Source organism: Oryctolagus cuniculus, chromosome 10 (genome assembly GCF_964237555.1).
Source record: "Oryctolagus cuniculus chromosome 10, mOryCun1.1, whole genome shotgun sequence".
NCBI classification, from domain to species: Eukaryota; Metazoa; Chordata; class Mammalia; order Lagomorpha; family Leporidae; genus Oryctolagus; species Oryctolagus cuniculus.
The window spans coordinates 94237348-94245510 of record NC_091441.1 but is presented as its reverse complement, the minus strand read 5'-3'; the positions used below and the strand labels follow the sequence as shown (position 1 = coordinate 94245510).

General features: G+C 46.8%; 1 protein-coding gene across 26 annotated transcripts in view; it reads right to left on the bottom strand.

Annotated features, from left to right (window-relative positions):
* The window catches only part of ERC2 (ELKS/RAB6-interacting/CAST family member 2), a 1007328-nt gene that overhangs the window by 153138 nt on the left and 846027 nt on the right, over positions 1–8163 (bottom strand). The window lies entirely within an intron of this gene.

The following is an 8163-nucleotide window of genomic DNA, read 5'->3' as shown; positions in this document are numbered from 1 at the left end:
AGAAGTCCTTGGAGTCTGATTTCCTCTTTACTCCCAGCCTGTTCAGTTGGCCCACCCATGCTTAGCATACACACTGGCAAGTGTGCCTCATGTCATATGCTTGGTGTTTCAGAAGGAGCACTCCCCGGCCTATCAGCAGAATCCACATCCTGTGCTGGGTGGCAACACCTGCCAATCAAATGGCTTTTCCATGCACGCCTACTTCACCCAAGCTTTGAGGATGTATTCTTCCAGTCCGACTTTCGTGTTTCGTGGCTAAAGTTTCAAAATATGCATCTGGACAAAACATGCTTTCCATATAGGCCAACAATTTATTTATTTATTGCTTATGACATGACACTTGGCAGCTAAGGAGATATAAAACAAGCTGAATGACTCTGCAGAAAACAGTTGCAGAGTTGCCACTGGAGACCCCAGTGGAAGATAATGGTGGAGAATGCAATCTCCTAGATCTTTCTGTAATTGACAGGCACAGCCTCGAGAGGCAAGTGTGCCAAGCGGGCATTTCTGCCAGGAATGCAAATCTTTCTGCCTCAGTTCCTGCTCTGGCCCCAGAAGGAGACAGGAGGCACATGTTGGAAGGCTCCCCTGATGGGATAAATGCGGTCTGCAGGAGGACCTTTGCCAGCCACCCCTAACTGTCACACTTGCCATTGCAGTGGCTGCTGCTAACTTTGCTTCCGTTTGCCCCTCCCGCACTGAACACTGTGGTCACCCCCACTCACAGCCTGTACAAGTAGCACAATCTCCAGTCGCCAATCCGTGCAGGCAAAGGCCCGACACCTCCACTGGCTTCCCAAACACATATGGCACAGGCTTATGAAAGGTGAGGAGTAGGAGGGCACTGGTGTTACTGAGGGCATGAGATACAGCACAACTCCCTCCGCCCTCAGATGGGACAACTCTGAAGTTGGCAGTCTACACCAGCTCCCAGAATCCCCTGCAGAATTAAGCTATAGTTACTAGTCACCTGTGGTGATAACCAGATGTCTCCCCCTTTATTGGCTGCCTTCTCAATCTTATCCCATTCCCTCTCCACCCCACTGACGTTCCCCTGGGTCATACCCCACAAAACACTGCTTACACTGCATTCATGTCATAGAATATGCTTTTGGAGAATCCAAACTCAGACACTTTCTACCCCAATCCCAGCCATCCTTTAAGGTAGAGATCATCAATCCAGGTCCCATCAGATGTTGTAGCACAGCTGGGTAAGCTGCCACTTGGGAGTCTCAGTTCTTCTGCTTCTGATGTGTCTTGCTGCCAATGCACCTAGAAGGCAGCAGATGATGGCTCAAGTACTTGGGTTCCTGACACTCACATGGGAGATCTGGATGGAGTTCCTGGCTCCTGGCTATTGTGGTCATCTGGAGAGTAAGTCAGCAGATAGAAAACCTGTGTGTGTGTGTGTGTGTGTGTCCCCTTCTTTCAAAAAAATTAAATCTTAAAAAAAAATGAAAGCCTCAAGCTTGTGTCTGGCACCCACCCCAGACCAGTTGATAGGCCTGCAGAATTCAAATTAGTCGCTATTGTCAAAAGTGAGAGATTTCACAACAAAATCTAGATTCTTGATTTCTATCAGAAAATGCACAGACATGGCTATATTGGGTCTTCATTCCCTTTGGCAAGAGGGCTGGAGCTGTCTTCTGATTCTTTATCCAGGCCTGATGATGTGGCCCAACCCATCCTACCTGGGCCATTTCCAGTCTGGAACCCATGGCCAAGTGGGTCTACCTACCTACCCAGAAGACCAGGCACTTTCTTTCTGCAAGATTCCCCAGATTTCCTGAGGCCTGTTCACCGTGTGGAAGGCTTAGGCACCCACCATACAGAGAAAAGGATGTGGACAGAGGGATGTGATCCACCAGAGACACCTTGATGCCAGCAACAAGGGAGTCACTCCCAGTTAACAAGTGCAACAGTGTCTGATGCACCTGCTAAATCTTTTTTTTTTTTTTTTTGAATTCCTTTTCTTTCTTATCCATTTTAGTCCTCACAGCCATTCTACACCATAGGTCCTGTTATCATCCTCACATTTTACCTGAGGAAACAATTGCATGGAGAGTGGGGAAACATGTCCATGTAGCTAGAAATGATGAAGCTGGGACAAAAGTTCAAGATCATTTAACTCCAAAGTGCACGTTGCTCTTTGTGTCTGTGAAGCTGCTCAGCCCCTCTTTTCCGGGGCATACAAGTATACATGAGAGTGCTTGGCAAATGCTATTATGCCATTATCCAGGCCTGGCCTTGAGTCTAAGGGGCTGTGGAACCTGCCTTGTCAGCACACACAGGAAAGCTATCTCCCAAAGGCCAGCTCCTGTGCAACTCACTCTGCAAAACCAGCATCCCTTGTGATTATTTCATGGAACACTGAGGGATGCATGGGCTCAAAGACTAGCTAGCTTCTGGGTAATCAGTCTCTCTTTGCAGAGAGAAGGGGGAGGGCTGCACAAGGGTAAAACAAGTCAGACTCTGAAGGCTGACGTAACTTAAAATGAATGACATCAAGCCATCCCTGGGCAACCTTGGATGTCTGTGTGTGGAAAGCACACTCCTCTTCCTTAGACATATCCTCTAGGGAAGCAGAGGTTTTTAAATGGTTTAAAAATGATGAGAAGAGTCATAATGTCCAGTGGCACCCCTCAAACTAAAGGTGTTGGCTGAAACCGGTATTTAAGGGCAGAAGGACAAGGGGCCTAGTGCACGAAGCCCCAGTGGGGATGATGCCTTTCATGGTAAGGGTGACAACTGGATTCTGGAGCCATTGTCCCCTCACACCTCTCCTGTAGGGACAGTTTGGCCAGTGGGAAGCCCCGTGGCGATGATTCCTAGTTTCTGGATAGTGCCAGAGTGCACACCCCCCAGATTCTCTTCTTTGACCCCCTTGCTCTTTGCTTCCATGGCTGGATGACACCTCTTTTGACAAACCCATTTCTTCTTTGCTGAAATATTCAGGTAGCTAGGCCTAGCTTGGGCAAAAACCACACTGGTTCTTCAGGGTACCTTTGCTAACCCTTACTCTGATCCATTCCTTTTGCTTTCATTAGTGTGAGTTATTGTTTCTGTTATTTCTCAATCCTTGCAGTGGGAGGGAGTAACCGCATCCATCCTGCTATAACCAGTGTGTTGCCTTTATGTCTTCCAGACCAGAGTGTGGCCATGCAAAGAAGGAAGCAGGAAAGCAGAGCCGTGAGAACATGGACCGGGGCATCACAGACCACAGCTCAGATCCTACTTGTGTCACTGGCTAATTATTATTACATTGGGCATATTTCTTAATCTCCCTGGTCTGGGTTTCCATTTATATAATTCAAATAATAATTTCTTAATTATTATTATTATTATTAATTTAAGAGACAGAGCTCCCATTTACTGGTTTACTCTTCAAATGGCTGCAACAGCCACGGCTGGGCCAGAGCTGAAACCAGGAGCCAGGAACTCAATCCAGGTCTCCCAAGTGGGAGAATTCAATGACTTGAACCATCACGTCTGTCTCGCAGGTTTTCTCCAGGGTCTATATTAGCAGGAAGCTGGAGGCAGAAGCTAAAACAAGGTATTGTTCCCTGGCACTTTAATATGGGATGCAGGTGTCATAACCAGTGGCTTAATTGCTAGGCCAAACATCTGCCCTGTTATCTGTCCATAATTATTTCCAATTCAGAGATTTGCTGAAATGGTCTGTGTTCGTACATAGATCTCAATGAATAGTACTAAGTTGGCTTGAACCAGAACTCAATAGTAGATGCAATTTCTAATCATTTGGATTCAAAAAGGCTCTTATTTGCTTTTGTAGGCAAATCCTTCAGGACTAGGCTGGTTTTGGACACAGCCGAATTAGGTTGTCAAATGACATCCCCAGGAATCTGCCTCTGCCTCTCTTTCTCTCCATCACTCACATCCTCTTCTTTTTTATTTCATTCTCGGGGCAAGGGAGGGGCTCTCCTCTGTGACCCAAAGTATCCTCAACTTCACCATCCCATCTTCCAATTCCACAGAATGAACACTGCTTTTCCCAAACAGTCCTAGCCCTGAGTTTCAGAAGTGGGATTCATTGATCTTATTCAGTCATGAACCAATCACCGTGGCCCTAGGAATCTCGCCCTCTGAGTGATCAAGTCTGGGGAAAGCAAACTGATTGGCTGACCTGAGTCATGGGTCCATAACTGATACAGTTTTGGGTAAAGGGTAACTGCCCTAGAACTTGAACAGCTGGAAGGAATGCCCCCAAAGAAAATCTGGCTGCTGGAATCAGAATGGGTGACAAAGATTACGTGCCTACCAAAGCAATAGACTGCTGAATACCACTGCCAGGCACTGGGTGTCACTTGCACTGTTGCTCAGCAAAATCTCTGTCCCCCTGCGGCAGAGCTACAGTAATAGGAAGAGGACCGCAGCATTGTCACCATGTAAGTGATCTGAGTAGGCCTGACCTGTCAGCCTGCAATGGGGCTCAGCCAAAGGGTCATAGCAGCCACAGGTGTTTAACCAAGAAACTGCGACCAAGCCCCAGGCCCACAGGCTCCAGCTGCCTGGCAGTCCTGACATGACATATCAAGAGCAACAGTCGGAACACCTGTCAAGACATCACCATGCCTCAGGGAATGTGGGGTGGACAGGTTACAGCTGCACTGACCCTTCCCCAGGCCCACAGAGCAACCTGCACCTGCCGCCTTCAACAGTCCAGGCGTCCTTTGCCATAGGAGAGAACGCAAGCGTTTGAAGCTGTATATCATTTCCTGATTCATTAAGGGGCTGGGCTTTGTTTTCTTGAAAGCTTTTGTTCTTCTATCAGCACATTCAAAACAACCGAGAGGAGGTCCCTGCTCTGAAACCCCCAAGATGCCCACGCACAGCAGTGCTCTGGGCTGCCTGATGCAGCCAAAGGAAAATTTGCTCCCTGGCTGATCCCCTACTTCCCAGGCCTTTCGCAAATTGCAAATTATAATCCCATCCTGCCTCTGTTGACCACAACTTGGCCTGTCATCCCAGAATGATATTTGGATGACAATTTGGCCAAATCAGGCCTGGCTGTCATCCTGGGCTCCCTCTTCTCCAACTACCCCACAGCCAAATCTGGAATCCAGCCATCTTTCTCTGTCCCAAATGCCACCCTTCTTTCATGCAAACCACTGCTTCTCCAGGCTGGCTCTGGTCTCTGCCTCTACTGGCTCCCTTCCATCAGTTCTTGACTCCTCCACCAGAGGGATCCTATGAAAGCACCTTTGCCTCTTCACGTCACCACTCAGCTTTCTCATGCAAGGTTTCCAAGCTGCCTTATAATACAGTTCAGTCTCCTCCAAACAGTAGACATCCTTCTGACCCCAGTGCTTGCTGATCTCTTTAGCTCAGCCTTTTCCATTCCGCCTCTTGGCCATCTGTACTTCAGAGGTATTCGTGGACTGATGGATGTTTCTAGGTTAGACCTCCATCATGACACTTCTTGGGGCTGGGGCATTCTCCTCTACCCCACTATATGCCTGGCCATCTCCTTCTTTTCCTGTAGGCCTCAGCGCAGGGGCCACTATTTCTGGCTGCTGAATGTGGTTTCGGCCTCTCTCCCATCTCACATCTAGTGCTTCCTCTATCATAGCATGTCTTATTCTATCCTGCAACTGCTTGCTATGGCTACTTCATTCTATAGAGACCCTGGTACATTACAGAAGCTCAGCAGGTGTTTGTTACAATGTTTAATGTTTGGACTGTGAAGGAAACAACACAGGAAGAAATGTGATGCACGCTCAGACTTGCCATTGGCTGACCTAGACGTGAGGACACATTTTGGGTGCAGGCAACTGAGACTAAATCGGCACACCACCCTCACCCCTACCCCCAGATAAAATGTCAGCAATGCACTGCATTTGTTCCTCTTATATTCCTTTTGGCTCCTGGTGTTTATGTCCAAGATATAAAAGTGTCTCCATCATAACTTTCACCTCTGGAATTGAGTGCCTGATGCAGGGAAGAGGGTACAATCTCTGACATAATCTAGAGCCAAGGGGCCCTCCAAGGACTTGAAGGGAAACATCAGCATGCACTGCACTCTGCCTCGGAGAGCCTGGAAAGGGTGTGCTGAGTCTCCCGTTTCCTCCACCACTCAACTGTGATTTTTTTTTTTTTTTCCTCCTTGCGCAGCATCTGCTGGTGTAGTATTCCAAGGGCATTAAACAAGGTCAAGGGGTTTTATGTGATGAAAAGGATTCTTGGCTCTGAGTATTTAGCAAGAGTTTATGTATCTGCAATTTTGAGACTGGAAACACAGCAGCTTCAGATTTAATTAGGGGTGGCTGCGGTACTGCAATTTATCAGGGCTGGCATCGTGGCTTGTAATGTTGGCATCCCATTCTGGAGTGTTGGTTTGAGACCCAACTGCTTGCTTTAAATCCAGCTTCCTGCTAATATACCTGGGGAAACAGTGGAGGATAGCCCAATTACTTGGGCTCCTGCCACTCACATGGGAGACCCAGATGGAGTTCCTGGTTCCTGGCTTTGGCCTGGCCAGCCCTGGCTGTTGTGGGCACCTAGGGGTTGAAACAGTAGAGGGAAGATCTCTCTTCTTCTCTCTCTCTGTCACTCTGCCTTTCAAATAAATAAAATAATTTTTAAAAATTCATTTATCATCTCACAGTTTTGTCAGGCAGAAACCCAAAATAATACTGTTCAGTTTGTTTTCTGGGTCTTGGAAGGCCAAAATCAAGGTGTCAACAGAGACGTACTCTTTGCTGGGGCTCCAGGGATTAATCTACTTTTGAGCTCATTCAGGTCATTGGCAGAATTCGGTTCCATGAAGCTGTAGCACTGCCCTTGCTGGTCGTTGGCTGGGAATCATCTCAGCTTCTAGAGGCACTCCACGGCCTGCTCTGTGGCCCCCTTCCCCTCTCTTCGAAGCCTTTCCTTACCTGTGGGACCTCCCTGATCTCTTTTCTTGCCTTCTCCCTCCTCTGTCCTTTTCCACTGCACCTCACTGACTCCTCACTCGCAAGGGCAATCTTGGTACCCTGGATCCACCTGGATAACCTAGGATACTCTCCCTAGTTTATGATCGGCTGATTGGTAGCCTTAATTCCATCTGCAAAGTTCCCACAGCCGATGCCTGGATTAGCATTAGATTGAAGAGCTATATGATGGGAGTCTTGTGCTGACACCTTTAGAACACAGCTTGCCACACCTTATTATTTGCATTTTTAGAAATATGAAGCAAAACCATGTCAACACAGCACACTCATCAGGTGTTCAGTTTTGGCTAGCTGTGGGGCTGACTTAGCTGGGAAGAAAAACATGAATAATTTCTTTTAAAAAAGAATGGATTTCCCTCCTTCCTTGGGGGACTAATGCTCTGTTCAGTATGGAGGTTTCACCCCCTTCATCAGAGAAATTCCTTAATTTATTCCCTCTTTTTACTTTCTTCTCAATAAAGTCTGTACCACTTAACGTATTTAAATATTGCAAATCTAAGGCTTTTAGCTATGAAGCTGGATTCAGAACTGCAGGTTTTACAACATCAGCCAGCAGGGTTTGAGTTGGAGGGCTCTTGGGGGCAATCCTCAATTAATTCAAACAGGACAGCCAAGGCTGAGAAACTCAAGACTGAAGGGTGGAATACACCGGCCAACTGGCAACTCATCCTGTTCTCATCAGCTTATCAGATCCAGTTCCTGCAGAAAATTAAAATTCTAGGCTCTGTTCTACAGAAATACTTGCACATATGCCCAGAGACATACACACAAGCTATTCACTGTAGTCTTGTCATAGTAAAAAATGACCAGCAAGTTAAATATCCACTCCCTTTGCATGTTAAATACACCTGGCAGGGGAATTCTATGGGATACTTTTGTAGCTATTAAAAAATAATGAAGTAGATCCACAAGTATTACCACGGACACTTTATCAAGACATACTGGTAAGTGAAAAATGGAAATCACAGAATTCGTATCCTATGCTATCTTTGTATAAATGCACAGATGTGTAAATGCATCCAGAGGGCACACATACCATTGGATTTGAGGCATCACATTTCTGGGGACAAGTGTGGAGATGTGGGACAGAGTGAAAAGGACATTTGGGTTTTAAGCCATTTCCTTCAGTATGGCTTAATATTTGCCAATGAGAATGGAGTCATGAATTAACTGTGGATTAAAAAACAAAGGGTGACGAACACTACAAGAG